The sequence below is a fragment of the Poecile atricapillus genome, chromosome 7 (assembly GCF_030490865.1).
Source record: "Poecile atricapillus isolate bPoeAtr1 chromosome 7, bPoeAtr1.hap1, whole genome shotgun sequence".
Taxonomy (NCBI): domain Eukaryota; kingdom Metazoa; phylum Chordata; class Aves; order Passeriformes; family Paridae; genus Poecile; species Poecile atricapillus.
This window is the reverse complement of record NC_081255.1, coordinates 12,270,501-12,288,303: the sequence shown is the minus strand read 5'-3', so window position 1 is coordinate 12,288,303 and position 17,803 is coordinate 12,270,501.

Genomic DNA, 17,803 nt, shown 5'->3' with positions numbered 1-17,803 from the left:
CAGCAACTTCAACTTCCTTAGCTCTCAAAACCACCTTAAAGGTAAAGTCACCCCATGACACATGGCCTCCCCCTTCCAAAGAACTGTGCCAAAACAATGTCATCTAAAACCCACGTGTGCCTCATTTCCTATGACTGTAAGCAGGAATGACCTACAAAAGTAGAAAAGTAATCTACAGTAGAAGTACAGATTATTTTGCAAACAAAATTACCTATAAGTTCCTGTCTATTACTGCCTTGAAATCCTGAATACTAAAGATTATCAAAATAATCCTGTCTGGCATCATTAGGTTTCCCTTTCTCAGTTAGGCCCCCCAACTTCTCACTGTAGCACAGTTTGCCAGTTTGTGCCTCTCAATACGTGTGAACTATCACATCTCTACCTTCTCCTTCATCCTTTGCATGCAAAAATATGCAGATTGCTCCTAGATAAAATGTATACCTCTTAAATTAGAAATGTTTATCAATGCAGGATGTCACAAGCAGCTTAAACCTAACTATTATAAATTAAGTTATAGAAATACATAGCACATAGAGAAACATGATGTTTGCACTACAGAGGGAGCATGAAAAAAATGCTTGAATATTTGAACTTTTATAGGCTTAGAGGGTATTTAGTTTTTGGAGAATATTTTTGGGACATGTTTTTGCTTCAGAATGTGTCTAAAAACACACCACGCCAAGTGCAGCTTGGTTTTTCTGTCACTGAGGAGGAGAAGCTCCTGTGTACTGGAGACCTGGGTTAGGATGTCTCTGAGAACAATGGGACATGGCTTCTACTTGGGGTTTGTTTGGGGACAGGCTGGTTTCTATAGACAAATGTCACTCTAAGGTGTTGTAAAAGAACCCCCTAAATTCTGCAAAATTATAATGAAAGATACGACTGCAAGACTTGACATCACACTTGGACACACATTCACTACACAAGACAGAATTTACTAAATGTTGCTTCAAAATATACATATAAAAAAATAAAAAATAAAAATAGCGACCACCCTTGCCTTGGAAAGGACAAAAGCAGAAATGAAATATTTTGCCTACGGTGATGTAACAGGTCAGTAACAGAAGTGGAACTATAAAATGTGCCATCAGTTAAGTGAATCATGTACTACTCCTATAAACTATAATATTGCTTCCCTTAAATCTCACTTGAAAGAAAAATATTGGCTTAAAGCACATTCTGGTCTGTTTTGTCTCCAAATACATACTTCAAAGAAAAGCTGCAAATATTTATTCCAAGGGTGCTAGTGGGCAATCCTTTAGAAGCGGAATAGCTACCAACAATATGTCATGGGAAGTAAGTGATGACATTACTTGATGGCAGAACACTGGACATTTACATGGGGAAAATAGTCTGTCTAGTTTTTGAGACAGAGTAAAGAAAGTGAGGGAAGGCAGAGGAACACCAAGCTGTCAGCTCACAGCTCCTGCAGATAACTGAATGACTCCATGTCACAGGGAAATTTTGCCCAGCCCTTAACTCAAAATAGCTGAAAGAATAAAGAAATTGTTTGACTGGGGGGGGCTGGGGGGGAAGGCGGAGTTAACTCAGAAATGGTTTTAAATGTAATTTTTCAGAAGTTTCACTAGCTGCTATTTATTGGCAAGCAGGTTTGTTATAAAATATGGAGCCATGCTCTGCTTCAAAAATCAAAGATACACTATTTTTTTTTATAGTTTGTGTTTCTCATTGCAAAGTTTGAAGGCCATCCTATATAAATTTGATTACACATTTGTAATTTATTGTTTCTCTACTGTTAAACCCATCTTTTCTGTGAAACTGCTGAGCCTTTCAGAGGGAGCTGTTGAAAGACTGCAGCTAATGAGTCCTTCTTCTGGAAGGACTCTCAGCTAGAAATGAGGTATAAGATCTGCGGCTTTCAAGTTCTACTGTCTAAATTGTTCTTCCGCAACAGCTGGAGAAAATGCTTTCAAGAGTTTTGTGCTTTTTCCTGTGTGGTGATGCAGCTTTCCTCCAACGACTATTTCCCATCAATACCCACAGACACCTACCTTCTTAACCACTGCTTTAACGGTTTCTCACCACTTCCATCTTTCCGGAAAAAAAAAAAAAAAAGAAAAAAGAAAAAAGAAAAAAAATAAATACTCATATGGGAGAAGGTTTACAAATATCTGCATGCCAGGCTGCTGAAGGAGATAATATTTCAAAGAATTAAAAAATTGTATAGAGAAAAAAAAAACAAAATAAAACGGTCCTGAGTGTGTGGAGGCAGCAGATGTGACCAAAAACTTCACTATATAGCCTTTCCCATGCTAAAATTAAAGTGATCTTTACTGCAAACTTCACACCATAGAAAAAAATAAGTGTTACTTTTCCATGAAGTATAAGATGAATAGGTAATAAAGTTATATACAGTCCATTTTTCTGAATAATCCCATGTTCTTTGAATTACAAGAAAGTTTAAAAAGTATTTCTCAAAACCTCCAAAACACATGAAAGCTCTTTTTTCCAAGAGCCACTATCTGCTGACTTTTCTAGGCAATTTAATGTTTCTTTTACTTTCCAGAGGACTCTGGCAAGCCACTGAAATGTCAGCTTAAACTCACATTGCATTAACAACAACATATTTTAACCTTACTAGGGTAATTACTCACCTAATTCAATTTATTCAAAATTGCAGTAAAATATTTAATTAATAAGTGTTTCTTTAGATAGTAACTGAGAGTATGAGAACAGCCCAGAAAATCAGTGTGTATTAATAGCAACATATTCTGTATTATAAATATTGTACACTCTCTCATCTGGTTTAATTATTTGTTAGAAAGCTGCAGCAGAAGAACCTGTACACAACACAGTCTGGTAACATAGACCATTATTTCATGGAATATTCCCAAAATTCATTTGGGGTAAAAGATGATTACATGACTCAAAAATTCTAAACTGCCACCTGTTTTTAGACCTGTCTCTAACGAAAATACAAACTAGTTTCCACACAGAATTCTAAAGGTTGCCACCCCTGTCTCTGAAAAAAGGTAAGTGCTTTTATTTAATCAAATGATAGTGATGACAAAATGTCACAGAAATGCATTTATAAAATCAGTTAATCAATAGCTAATTTTGAAAAAGAGTATCATATGAAGTCATTGCTGATATCCTCTGACCTAATAAAGCACAGGTTAACATCACTGAGAGAATGTTAAGTAGATAGCCTGCAAGGACTAAAGTTGAAAAGTGCTACAGAAATAATTACTGAGTGTAAGGACACTGTCTGCAATCAAAGGGAAAATAAACATTAAAAGACCTATTTTAAAACTATTTTTTTTTTTTTCCCCAGCTTAAAATAGAAGGCTGTTCACAACCACAGGATTCCACTCAGTCAAATTAATCATAGAGTGGAGTGGATTAAATTTAGATTAAAAAGAAAATCATTTTTACCAGAAAGGTTAGCTCTGAGGTATTCATGAACAAAACAGCAAAATGAATGTTAAGGGTTTACAGAGAATCCTCCAGGAACCTCCATCCAAACTGCCCAGTGCTCTGGCACTAAACCCATGCCCAGCCAAGGGCCTCAGCTCTGCATTGTGTGGCAGCCAGGAGCGATCTCAAGGGTGGTCTCTGTGGCTCTGACAGACTCAGATGGAAAAAAGGGCACTCTAATCAGTTCATGTTTATTAGCAGTCCTTGATTATGGAATGGTTGTGCCACTACACAAACACAACAGTCAGCATCTCCTCTCCCTCCAACAAAAACCATTACAAATACATTCATAATAAGATTGATAACACTCTTGTTATGTTGCTAAAATTACTAAGTGTGCTAATTCACATGTGGGCTTTTATGTAAAATACATTCAAACCTTTGAAGGAATATGTCTTAACCTGAGAATGAGATGCTGCAAATTCAGTTTTTATGTCTAGAGCATGGATTCAAATACATGAATAACATTTTTGTTAGAGGTTTCCCATTACAGGAGTACAGGAAAAATAAAATATGGAATTTTTAAAGAAATAGGACAATATCAAGTTAGGTGAACAGTTAAAATCTAAGTGGAAACTCGTAGTGAATTCTAATATTAAAAAGCTTTTTGTGGTGTAAGAATAAGAACCATTTGGGCTTACTTGACTGCTACAGCAGTTCAGAAAGGTGTTTTGGATGCTGATTTGGAAGAGACAGTAAGAGACAAAAGACTGAAGAACTTAGTGTAGGAGGGAAAAAGGAACAGTATCCAGAACCACTCACAAAAAGATGCAACAAAGATGATAAGTAAGTAGGTGACTATTTTTATTTCCTCTACTTATTTAGGAGATTATCTCAAAGAAAATTTCTGAAATCCCAGGTTTCTATTTTTTCATTAGACTTTTTATCAAGTAAAAATCAGAAGAGGATTATCACCAATGGTTTTGTAGAACTTAGTGAAAATAGCGTTATTTCTACTTCCACTGCATAATTATAGGTTTTTTAGTTTGATTTCAATGCTTTTCAGCTACTTAATGTTTGTGTTTAAACATCAGACAAGTTAATCCTATGGTTTATGTTTTCTTTTCACTTTTGTAATTCATAAAACATCTCCTTTTTTATGCAAGAAATTCAAATGAGATAAACATTCAAATATAGAACATGTACAAAATTTTTTTATTGAAAAAGCTGATTTTCAGGTTACGTATTTTTTTCCAGTTACTTTTACATCAACTAAAGCTATGGATATGACTTAAATTCAATTAAAAATTTTAATTTAGACATTAAGAACCTATTTAAACATTTTTGTTTAATTAAAAATTTTACTTGATAATCTTTTTCCTTTAATGAGTACATTCACCAATTATAAAATACTTTAAAGACTATTTTTCTTGTAAAAAAACCTTAAAATTATCACATTGAAATTAAACTCTTTATGCAAATAGCCCTGTAAAAAAACAACCACATTTTAGTTTAATTTTTACAAAAATGATCATTATTAGAAATTATTAGAAATAGCTCACTGCTGGTAACAAAACAAGAATCAGATTCCAACATGCTTGTTCTATCCAAATCAAAAGTAAATACATGCCCTTATCAGACCGTAAGCATTTGATTTTTAATTTTTATGCATCCCTAAGAGCTTGTTTGGAAATTTCACATCCATAGATATACTGTCAGTGTGAACACCAAACTCCAACTTGTCAGCTATCACACTTTGCTTCTCTCCCTCCATGAGAAAATGTGCACTAAAACAAATGTCCCTGTCCTGTCCCCAGCTCACCAGTGACACACCACAACGTGCTGCATGTCACAGCTTTCATCCTGCACTTCCAGACTTTGTGCAAACCCATTCTGCAACATTAAGACTGTCTGGAGTTTGTAACCAATATTAGTATAAAAGCATTAAGATTATAAACCAAACTTTTCTCATTTATGTGCCAGCAAGTGCAGTAAGATGAAGAGCTTTCACTGATGCTCCTTTCAGGACTCACTCACTGCTCCCATGGACTGCCGTATTCAAAATTTATCCCTGCTTTCATGGGTAACAATAGCATCAGCTGATAATATGCCAAACCAATGGAGTCTTATTTCATTCACTTCAGAGTAGCTTAAAGTCTTAACTTGTGGGTGTTTTGGTCTTGGGCTGGGAAAGCAGGGTGAAGACTGAATTTTACTATTCACACACTTTCTTTTGTATATGTGACGGAGCATTAGCAGAGACAGAGACACACACATTTTTTGAATGTAAAAAATTAACATACATAATCCAGGGAGACAACACAGTAACTTGAATAGAATCCATTCAAACACAACTGAGTAAAAATAATCTGTCCATATTGCAGCTATTCTGTGCCACCATCTGTATCTGATCTTTATATAGATGGATGATACATTGACTCCTGCAGCACTGTTCCAGCATCTCATGGCAGAGAGAAAACTTGAGTTTGTCTTTCAGCTGTCTCATCAAAACAGCTTTCAGCCAGCTCCACACCTCCAGCACCACTGGAAGATGCCTGCCAACACCGCTGCAGTTTTAGGGTGATTTATCCAAATGGTACCAAAAGAAACGTCCACAAACAAAGTGTGCAACTGCCCGAGGTACAGGTGGTAGTGCATCTCACAAGGCTAGGATATAAATGTGGCAATTTCCAAAATAACTTGCTGTTAAGCTTCCTTTGAATGCATAATTTGCAGTGGACGAATTCATCACTCGATCTTTCACACGGGCAGCTGCCACTTTCAGCCCTCACTGTGTGAATCAAGCCATGCCAGAAGTGTCTCATGTTTCTGCCTGCCACCACAAGAACTGAAAGCCAGATGCACAAAATTCCTAGCAAGGAGGGTCACAAGAGCTTCTGCTATTCTACTGTATATTTAATGTTAAATTTTCTACCTCACTTAATTTATTCATCTTTGATGAGGAAAGGGGTCACTGATAACATTTCACTAATTTCTCACTGGTTGCCAGGTTGGCATACACAGCTGAAAAAATAGATGCTTTTTTACCTTCCTTCTTTCCTTTCCACCCTTTTTAAACATAAAGTATTACCTTTGTAATACACAAGCTCTCCCTTTCCTGCACAGTTTAGATTTGTAGGCCTTCCATCAGCCTTTTTCACCACACTTTTAAAGCCACTTCAGCATTAAGGAGCTCCATAACTGCACAGCAACTGGCTGGCTGCCAACCAGCTGCAAAACAAACACCCCTTGTATTGACATTGGAGGTTCCTTGATCATATTCAATAAAGAACCTTTGATGTTAGCACTGTTGGCTAATATCATCTTACAGGGTCTTGAGGGAGAGTTTATCAAATCTATAAGACAGATCATGAAGCAAAAAAGGACCCTCTAGTGTCAGAATACAACAAAGTTTGTTTTGTGAGGTAAAAAATAGCATTTCTAGGTGGGAAAATGTCAAAATACACATATCATCTATGATTCACCCTTTCTTTAACATTTTTTTTTAACATTTGGTGAACCACAGATCTCACCTTGTCTGGAAAAACCCAGGTTGTGCTCTCTTGTTATCCAGCCTTAACAGAGAATCCTCCAAGGGACACTAAACAAACCAGCTGTACTTGGGTACCTTTCTGTCACTCCATATCGTCCCGACTGCCATCCCATATCCTCCTGACCTTCCTTTGCTATAGCCAGGCAGCTGCCTCCTTCTTTGCCTTCCTGGCAGACTTTCTGCTTTCAGAACCGTCTGTCACCCTGCCCACAATGTGGCACTTCAACACTTGGCAGGTTCAAAGAAAAGCTTCTAATGCTCTAGTAGTACTATGGGCTGTTTGGTTCAGTGAGACTTCTTTAAGTACATGAAACCGTAACAGCAGAGACTGACAGGCTGCCCAAAGGTTCTGAAACAAAAGGGACACTGGCCCAGGAGAAAAAAAAAAAAAAAAAGGTGGTGCAATACAGTGCCTTGTTACAGAGTGTTCCAAGAGGAATGACCCCTGGAAGGGTGGAAATCTTTCCACATCCTTTAGTGAAATATGGAAGGTCTACTAGGTTTTGGTGGTGGTAGTGGTTTTGGCTTTTCTTTCCTCCGTTGCTTCATCATTTTCTTTCATCTTTAGTTTTCTGTTTCACTGTGGGAAATACCACAGGAGACCCAGCTTCTTGTCCTCTTTTTCAACTACTGCAAAATTTTACCTTTCCCAGCCCTCTAGACACAGAACAGCTTCTGGCTAAATGTTCCGACCTGGAAGATTCCTTCCAGTCCTAAGCTGGAGAAAACAAGTTCCCTAACATACCAGCCATCTCCTTTTAGTCTGGGTGTTACGGGTCTGATTACAAGAAGGTAAAGTGACCCTGTTGGAGGGGTGGCATCATTGTGCTGTGGTCTCAGGCTTGCCTCCAGCACTGGTTATCAACAAATGCCAGTGAAGTATGTAAGTACCAAGCAGTCACACTTTTCTCTTATACTCTTCTAACACAGAGGTGTATTAGCTCACAGATCTCTAAAAATTTATCTCCCCTGATTTTTTAATAATAGAGGGAAAAGGCAGAAAAAGGCTATCACATATCACTTACATGAGAAAATAAGATATTCTGTTACATGTTTGTGAAAACACACAGGCACAGATGGAGATGATGATGGTGTTCACCATCTTTTGAATGCTGTATTATGCTCTCATACTGGCCTGGCTTACTCAGCAAGGCACAGTCATTCTATGTCATTACACATAGCCCATATGAAATAGTTCTTGGGCCAGCTCCTCCCTCTTTCTCGTGTTTTGTCTGCACAGCTCAAGGACTGCTGCCTCTTCACTCCCACCACCGGTCCACATTCAGGGATACTTTCACTTTAGGCTCAGCACCTCGTGCACTCTCAGCTCTGCTGCACCTCCTGCTCTGGGAATAGACTGGGCAACGCTCCCCATTTGACCACACCAGTGGGAAAACCCTTCAGCCCTGCAGGCCCTGAAAATTACTCAATCTTATGTCAAGGACAGAAACACTAGAAATGGGCTTTCGGTAATAAAAATATTTTCTTATTAATCTGCACGCTGGCTGGAACAGCTGTATGTTTATTTACCAGTTTGCTGTGCGAGATGTTCAGCCTAATTGATTTCATGCACTGAAGCCGATATTTTAAACTAATTAACAGATATATGAACTTCCTTCAGACATGAACTGTTCAGATTATCACATTACATTGAACCTATATCCAAACACCAGCTCACAATATAATCTTAGCAAGGGGAAGATTCCCAGTGCCACAGCCTCCAAAAGAAGTTACATTTCTCCTCCCTGCATTTTTGTATCACTGTGCTCCTTTTCCACTACTTTCTTCAGGTGAATGTGGCTTTGCAAGCTATTTTACATTCACTTCAATAAGCATTTCTGAAAATGTTATTTTTTCTTTGAAATAGAAAACTGAGTAATAGAACAAACTATGATCATACTTTGAAAAAAATTCACAAATGCCTAAAACTTCGAATTTGTGAATGAACTGATTAGTTACTAAACTCCTCAAAGTTAAAAGTGTAAGATCACCCAAATGTTTTATGCCATGGCTATGACTCAGTTGCCTTTTAACAGTGTGTGTTCATTACATCATTAAAAGATGTGAGTTCTTATTTAAATTCATTTGTGTGTGTATATAGATATAAAAACAAAAAGGGCCTGAGATGTAAAAAGAAGTTTCTTTAGGAAAGGAGGAAAAGCAACATTAAGAGTAGCCAGAAAATTATACAGATTAGAACAATTCGGACAGATAAGGAATTGCTGTCCAACAGCTCTAATTCCCCCCAAATAAACATTATAATTTGGTAAGCAATTTTCTGAGCATTAGAAAACACTTTCAGGATGGAGAATAACAGATATATAAAAGAAAGGAGAGAGAGTGGCAGTTAAGCTGTAGTAGAAAAAAAGATAAGGAACATGAATCCCTGAAAGTGTCATTTTCAGTGTATTTAAGAAGGGTTGTAGAGGAATAGGAAGGGAAAAATTTGATACAACAGTATCAAATTGCCTGGAACTGCTATAACCATTAATGATTTTAACTGTAAAAAAAATTCACATGTACGAAATGATGTCTCAAACAGTTGGTCCTAAGTGAAACAAGATTTAGACAGTTGTTTAAATGTTTAATTAGAACAGTTGTTCTAAATTAAATCAAGGGTGATTGTATTATGAACATTAATTACTAATTCTAATTGTCAAAGGTGATTTGAGATCCAAAGAGCTGAAAAATCTAAAGAAGCCAAAGAATAATCCTTGCAAAGAGAGACAGTTTCTAGACCAGAGAGAGAAAGGTTTTTACAGAGCTGAACTCTTGAGACTTCTGAACTTAGTAGATTTGGGCTGTGATAAAATAGAGCAAGCAGTGTGTTTTCAACACTGGATGAATAAAATTAGATCTTCTAAAATACTTTAAGGGTTTCCTGCATTTTTTCCCATTTCCAAATACGATTTTTCTTGTATACTATTTTCATAACTCTGTCTTTACATATATGAACTCCACTGCTGCAAGGACAGAAAGAAAAAAAATGATCCTCATCATGTTAGGTATTACTTGGATAAAGCATTAGGAACAGAAAATTCTAAAAAAGGTTAACAAAATGAGATAACCACATTTTAAGCATAATCCAGAGGAGTCTCTAAGTTTTATGAGACTTGCCTTTATTACAGGTATTTCATACTGAGAATAAGATGCCTACTTTCATTTTCCTCTTCAAATCTGTACATCTTTTTTCTTTCATTTTCTTTCAATAACCCTATAAAATCAAAAGGTCACTAGTGATTTGCACATTTCACATATCTGCAAAACATTGATACTAAAAAACCACAGAATTTTTTTAGAAAACTGGATGCATAAGAGATTTTAAAAACAGGAAATGTTTGCTGTATGGACATTTAGCTCTTCATATTCTTGTGAACCTGTGAATTTTCATTTTATAGTTGCAAATTAATATGACAGTCAAATTTATGTCCACAAATTATGCTTAAGTATTAAATGCTAGATAATGTTATTAATGGAATTTTAAAAGATGGCACAGTTCTGTTTATTGACACAACAGTATTAAAGATATTTTTGCTTCTTCAGTGTGTGATATGATGGTTTGATTTCACATAATAAAAAACTGAAGCCAAACAACCTGGCTTTTCTTTTCAAACCTACCCTATGTTTTTCTAAAATAACAAATTTAACCTTCAAAGATGTTTGTGGCAAAAAAGAGGCAGTCAACTGGTAGTTTACTTTGCTTTTTATAGCCACGTTACTCTCTATTTTCACTGAAAAAGGCCACACATGCTATTTTAAAGTCTGATGACTCCAGCCTTTTTTGTGTAAAGCCTCAGCCCCTTCCCGCTTCCTCCTCAAATCCTCAGACTGTCCAGTGACTTGAACAAGTATTGCTTTTTCTGCACAAGCATCTCCCTCCTAAATCAATATACCAGGGTGAAGGCAGCTTGTCATTTCCTGGCACAGGATACCCTTCTAAATTACTCTTTTCTTTTTAAGAGTTCAGCAAATCATGTTTCAAAAAATCACCATTTTTATTTCCTTTCTGATTTAACATGTTAAAAATAAACACTAGCCATACTGCTCATGAAGTCCAGAGCCAGATGAGAGAATTCTAGATCTAAAATAAACATCAAATTATTTCTTCTCCCATCTAAAACAAGTTATATTTTAAGTCAAAAAAGAAAGCAGTCTTTAGGTGGGTATTTTTAAAGATATTTACAAAAGTAGAAAAGGGATCTGAAGAAACTACAGCAAATTCTTTCCCCTGCTTCTAAGATTTTATGTTGGAGCATGCATTCTTGATTGATAGAAAACAAATGTCCACAAAACTGCTTAATATACTTCAGATTTAAGCTGTAATAATCTGAAAGGTATTGAAATTAAAACCAGTTAAAGTTACAGGCTTTCACACCATGTTTTATCTTAGAGTTCATGTTTGAGATGAGGAATTACCACACATGCTGTACTGCTAGCACAGTTGTCAGCCCAAAAGTAACAGCCACAAATTCCATGCAATGATTTTAAGAATGAAACTCTGAAAAATGGGAGTCTTACTTGAGTGGCCTAACTAAAACCTCTTAATAAATAATAGGCTTAAATCAAATGATAATAGAATATTTTATTTGATTTGCAAACTAACATTTATTAAAACTTCATTTTGATTATGAATAGTTTAAAGCTATAAATGTCTGGTTTTAAGCCTGGGATAGGGGCTGGCCCACGCCATGGGGTCGGTGTGGAAACACTGACTTAGGATACACAGAATCATAGAATGCTTTGGTTTGAAAGGCACCTTAAATACCATCTAATTTCAACCCCCCTGCCATGGGCAGGGACACTTTCCACTAGCCCAGACTGCAGACAGAAAAGACATTTCATGGAATCCTAAAAACCTTGGCATGACAAATTGAGGGCTCCAGTGCAACTTCCCTATCTCTGTAACTCCACTCATGCCAACACATGTTTAGCTGGTTATATGTGAGCAATTTCGTTTCACTCATTTCCATACACTGTTAATTTTATGTCTGTTGAGATAATTTTAGAAATATCTAAGGTTTAAATCAAAGAAAGTCATTAGTAATCATCCACCCAAAATTACAGCTTTTAAATGTTTGTTCTGAGGCTAAAATAAAAACACAGGGTGTTCAAAGTTCTCCCATTTCTTAAATCTAACCAATGCTGAAAAAAGAAAATTAAAAAGTCCTTTTTTCGTCTACTAGAATTCCTTAATTTCTTAACTTCATTATTTTACATCTGTTTTATAGCAACGTTTCACTGCACTTGAGACTCAAATGTGGTGGGACTAAACCAATAGTCATTCTTCTACTTGAAATCATATGGCAAAAGTTTTGACTCTGCATATCTTCTTCTATACTCTTTACTCTCTTTTGGAGAAGATGGACAATAAAGCTTAAAAACCCCTCTACAGTCTACTTCAGCATAACAGCATCAATGTAAAAAGCAAAATGACACATGCCAGTAAAAAAACGGCATACATTTAAACCAGGGATGTTCTGCACAGTCCCTAATGTACCTCATTAGCTCAACCAACTTTCACTGTTAAGTTGCTTTAGTGCTCTAGTCAGTTTCTGAGGCCTCTAACCAGATCCCCCATCACAAGAAGGAGGGGTTTTTTTTCTTACGTATGTTGGAGATTGTTGAACATTAACTTAAGTGTAGAAGATTACCAGTTTTAGAGAAGCACACAGACATTTTTCAGAAAGTAAGGAAAAGCCTGGCTTTGCCACATGCTGATTAAGGTTAAGAAAACCTGCAAATGTCCTAAAATTAGCCCATGACTACCACTGTGTTTTCCACCTTTACTGAGTTTGTCTAGGTCTCAGGCATGACAGATCTTCATTACATTGGCTATTCCTTCATTATTAATGAACACTCTGATTTTATCCCCTTTCTTGTATAAAGAGCCTCATGAAGTTGCAGAGTCTGCTTTTCTTCTCTGAGGCACCCAAGGTCATTATTAGCACACAGGAGGGAGTAAATGCAGTGCCATGTGTGTTGTTGCTTATGTTTGGTAGTGTTGAGATTTCAGTAAAAGCATTACTGCTGCAGCAGTGAACTCAGCATAGGGAAATGTGATCATTGGTGTTTCTTTTCCTTATGAAGCAAAAGAAGAGCTTTAGGCTAAAATATAGATTTTCCATTAAGCTCCTTTCTCAGCTATACAAAATGCTATAAAAGCGGCGGTGCTTTTACTTATTTGGTGGTTGTTAATTTACAATCAGATCAAAAGGTATGATTAGGTGTTTGAACTTTCTCTTTCCCTACTGCTGTATTTTAACTAATTCCACCACCAAAAAAGTCAACCTTACTTTCTTTAAATAAAACTACTACTTTGCTAATAAGAAAAAAAAAATTAAAAAAGTTATATTGTTTTCTATTTGCATCCAAAGTACAATGAGGCCAGTAAAAATACTCTCATTAAGTTTCAACAGGCTCTGGCTCAGACATTTGTATGGTAATAACCAGACAACCAAGAAATATGGATGTCTTTCACAAGTTTTACATCAGATTTTGCCATTTATCATGTTAACATATGGATATCAATGACTTGGAATACAAACAAGAGGCATTACAGTATTTCACTGAAGGGACTAATAGATATGGAATAATAGATATCTATTCTATCAATAGATATGGAAGAACTTCAATAGATATTGAAGTTCTTAATTGATTTGATTAGGGGCCTGCACTTCAAAAAGGAAACCTAAAGAGATGAAAATCCCATTGTAATGTATATGGATGACTATGGACCCTAACTCAGAATAATCACAAGCAGAAACATTCAGAGACACTTTGTATTTCATCTCTATCTTTACCTCCGGAAATCTCAAATGTTTTGCCTGTTGTTTCTGCCCTTCCCTGTCCTTCCCCTTCCATGTTCTTAGCCTTTCCTCTACACCAGTCAAACATTAATTCCAATAGGGGTTAACAACTGAAAAGTCCTAACTTTGGGGTTTTTTGAAAATGGATATCAAAGAAAATAAATTTGGATTATAGTCAGTTTTTAAATATCAGAAGATTTTAGATTTGATTATGAACCTGTATTAGCTTTAATTTTTAATTTCTTCTGGTGAGAATTTTGTAAGAATGTTTTTTAGTCAAGTAAAAAACTTCATATGGCCCTTAATTTTAGATACTGAAAAATGCCTTTGGTTTTAATGAGATCCCACATACAGTTAAGACGATTAATGTGCACTGCACATCCTAGACACTTTATGACAAAACTTCATCCTAGTACTGTGTCCACAGTAAGCCACTTCCCCACATTGGCATGTCAGGTTACTGTTGCTTATTTTTTGTTGCTCACCCATGCAAGTACATAATCAGCATGTTTGAATCATCACAATCCTTTGTCACAAACATGCAACATTTGCCATACTTATTTTAAAGCCAAAGAAGCTGCCAACGCAATATTAGTGGATTCCTTCTAGCATGGCTACAACAATTTCTGAAAACAGCTTTTGTATCAATGGGTATCTCTGGCATAAGATAGCTACAGGTAGAGTGAGCAGGGGCTTGGACTGCAACAACAGCTGCATTTGCTATAGACCAGTTCACCTGCTGCTAGCCACACACCAACAAAAATCACTAACACAGTAGCCAGACTTCCAAATCCGTAGTAGCCATTTCCAAATCCAAATTATTTTGCTTGCTGCAGTGCCAGCAGCAAGCAAAATAAATAAATACAAAGCTTATTCTGCTTAATGCTAGCTGGATGAAAAAATTATGCAAAGGCTTGGTAGGCCAGAATCAAAGGGGTTTAGACTTTGGGGTGTTACCTACAATTTGAAAAATGAAATTTTTATTTCAATTGTGTTTTTAAATTACTGTTAAGGAAAAAGGACTATCTGCCAGTGTGTTCCTCTTTGAAGGGGTACCATAAACCACATAAACACTCAAAACCTTTACTCACTGTTGTCCACATTTCCATTTCCTGTCCTGTTCATTTTGTAGCTTTCCTCCATTTTTCAGACCTCCTACTTTTCCTCTTTTATATATATACTATAGATACAAACAGTATATATATATACTGTAAACACTCAGTGTCCTGACATTTTCTTCCTAGTCACCACCCTTTCCTACTGAGAGGTTTCTCATTACCTCTGAGGCTTACTGTGCACAGACAGCTTCCATGCTGCCCTCCCCACACCAGTGCCAGTCAGCTGTGCTAAATCCAGACATTCCAGATGCCACAGATACTTGTCCATTACATTATCTCCCTTCAGCCCATCTGCTAAAATCAAATTTGCTGGATCGGGGACTAAACAAATGCTTCCCCTTCCCTGGCCTCTGGTAGCACTAAGCCAGCTTAGGGTCAGTAAAAACAACAAAACTTTGAACTCAGGACTTTTGGTTTTTCGTGAAGATACCCAACTCAACAAATTAAATTTAAATGAACAACTGAGCTCTCCTGTAATATTAAACCCTATTACAGATTTGAAAAGTATTTAGAGAAAGTAATCTTTCCAATGTTTTAGGACCTGAAAGACCTAATGTTCGAGCCCTAAAATAGAATCAGAACTTGTTAACAAATACATAGTAGCAGTATTTATCAATGCAGTTATCTTTGTAGTCCCCAATAACCACACTGCTATTTTGTATACACATGTACTGCATACCATCTGCTGATGTTTATTTTAATTCACCAGGAAAGGCCTGTGTTTAAGTTAGAATTTAAGTGACAGAATCAGAACAAAAGAAAAAGGGCAGCAGAATAAACTGAATAAATTCCAAGTCTGACTTGTAAAGGCAGACAATATAAAAGCTATAATCTTAGTTTAATCCCCACACTTTTTAAACATAGTAATTACTAGACATCTGCTGGTAACACAGCCTTGCTATTGGATAACCTTAATTACCCTGTAATATTTCCTGACACTCCCCAAAATATGCCCTATGGATAATAATTCATTCATGGTTCAGCCCCATTATTAGCTACTAATTCAAACAATCAAGACAAAGACAACGAACAGATGACCTTGAACAATTACCCACTCACTGAACAGAATTTATTTCATGCTTTTCAAAGACTTTACTGCTTTCCTGGCTTCATGAGCAGCACTCAAAAATTAACAAAACTCAAGCAAGAAAAGAGCTGCAGAATAAAAGGAGATTTGCTGGAGTACCCCAGCTCCCTTAAACATCATTTGCTTGCATTAACAACATAATGGCTTCTCCAATACAGTTCATTTTCTAGGATTAAATAGGGACCCAGAGACTGGGTGCAAAATTCTATACAATTGTTTTAATAGACTGGATTTGTAAGCTGTTCAATTATCTGCAAGAAATGTATTGGGAAACCTGGAATGAAACAATCTAAATACATACAAGTATAATGAACGGAATTCATGCAACAGTTGCAGAAGCAGAGGAAGTATCAGTGACTTAGGAGCTGAAGTAGATGGTTGCGAATATCTGAGGCTTTTCTTTGGGCTGCCCAGGAAACATTTCAAGTCACAAATCATGCTTTGTCCTCTTTTGAGCTGCCATAACCTGGCACCTCTTTTTCTGATACTACAGGTAAAATCAAGTGCAAAAGATGGACCATTATTGCCAAATAAACCTAATCTGTACTACTTTGGGTGATTTTTTATGTTGTTCGTTTAGAGAAATTATTGTTGCAATGAACATGAAAGGGGATATGGCTTTTTAAATTATTATTATTATCATAGTCAAATTTTAGACATTTTGTCTTCAGATTAAGGTAAGAAGAAGGTACACCAAGGAGTGTGAAAAGCTATTGCTCTCTTCCCTGTAATTCAGGTCATTACCTCTTTGAGAGTCTAGGAGGTCCTTTGCAATCCATCTGAAAGTCAAAGCATTCAGGTTGAGCTGGAAATGGGACTAGAATTACTGAACTGCTAGGGAAATAAGCTTGAAGGAAAAGAGGAAAAAAAGACTGTTAATGAAAATTCAAAGTCAAAATTAAATCTGTCTTTTATGAGATGGTTCTGAAAAAGACATTATCATTGTAGGAATATAATTAAATTCCTTAAATACCTGTGGAAGTGAATGGCAGAAATAAGATATTGTGAATAAAATCAAAACATAGAGATGCTACAAAATTTCTCCCTGCCAAAATCAGAACTACAATAAAAAATAACTTCTAAACAAAATCTATTTATATGCCCTCATTACAATGACTTTAATGATAAGATTTTTATTAATATAAGGTACATAAGAATGAATAACCTTGCAAAGTTTAGAGCAGGATGTTTTGCCCTAAGTCCAGACAAATAATAAGAAAGCAAGAGATAAATGAACGACTTCAGCTTTCCTTGACCTTAAAAGGTATGCAGTCTGCAAATATAAAGCACTTCATGAAAGGTGGAGAGGGAAAATGAGTTTTTTCCTCCAATGGAAAGCATGAGATTGCAATATCTTAAAAAAAAAATAAAAAATAAAAAATAAAAACTTGTGTCAACACGGCTTTACAGACTACTTGAGGTTTCTTATTGAAGCTATGCCAAATAATACCTAATAAAACTTCTTAGATTTTAAAGTCCACATTCCAGAAATGAGGTACACATGATGAAATTTCTTGTTCTGAGCATATTTTTCCTACTTTTGCACTACCCATCACAATTTCCTCTTTGAGGATGGCATTGAAGTGCACATGTCCCTGTAACAGTGCACTTTTTCAGTGTAGTCACTGTAAGAGGGAGTTCATTGGGAAATCCTCACATTGAGACATTTATCCAAGTAGTTTTGGAAGAAGTTTCAAAAGGAATATACTGAACTAACTTTGGTATGGTCTCTTCTGGTTTCAAAAACCTATAAATTACATCAACATTCCTCCTTTTTTTCCTTGGATCATTACATAACCCACAACCCAACATTTGGGATTTTTATAAGGGAGTATGCTATTTCTGTCTAGAACTTTTGTAG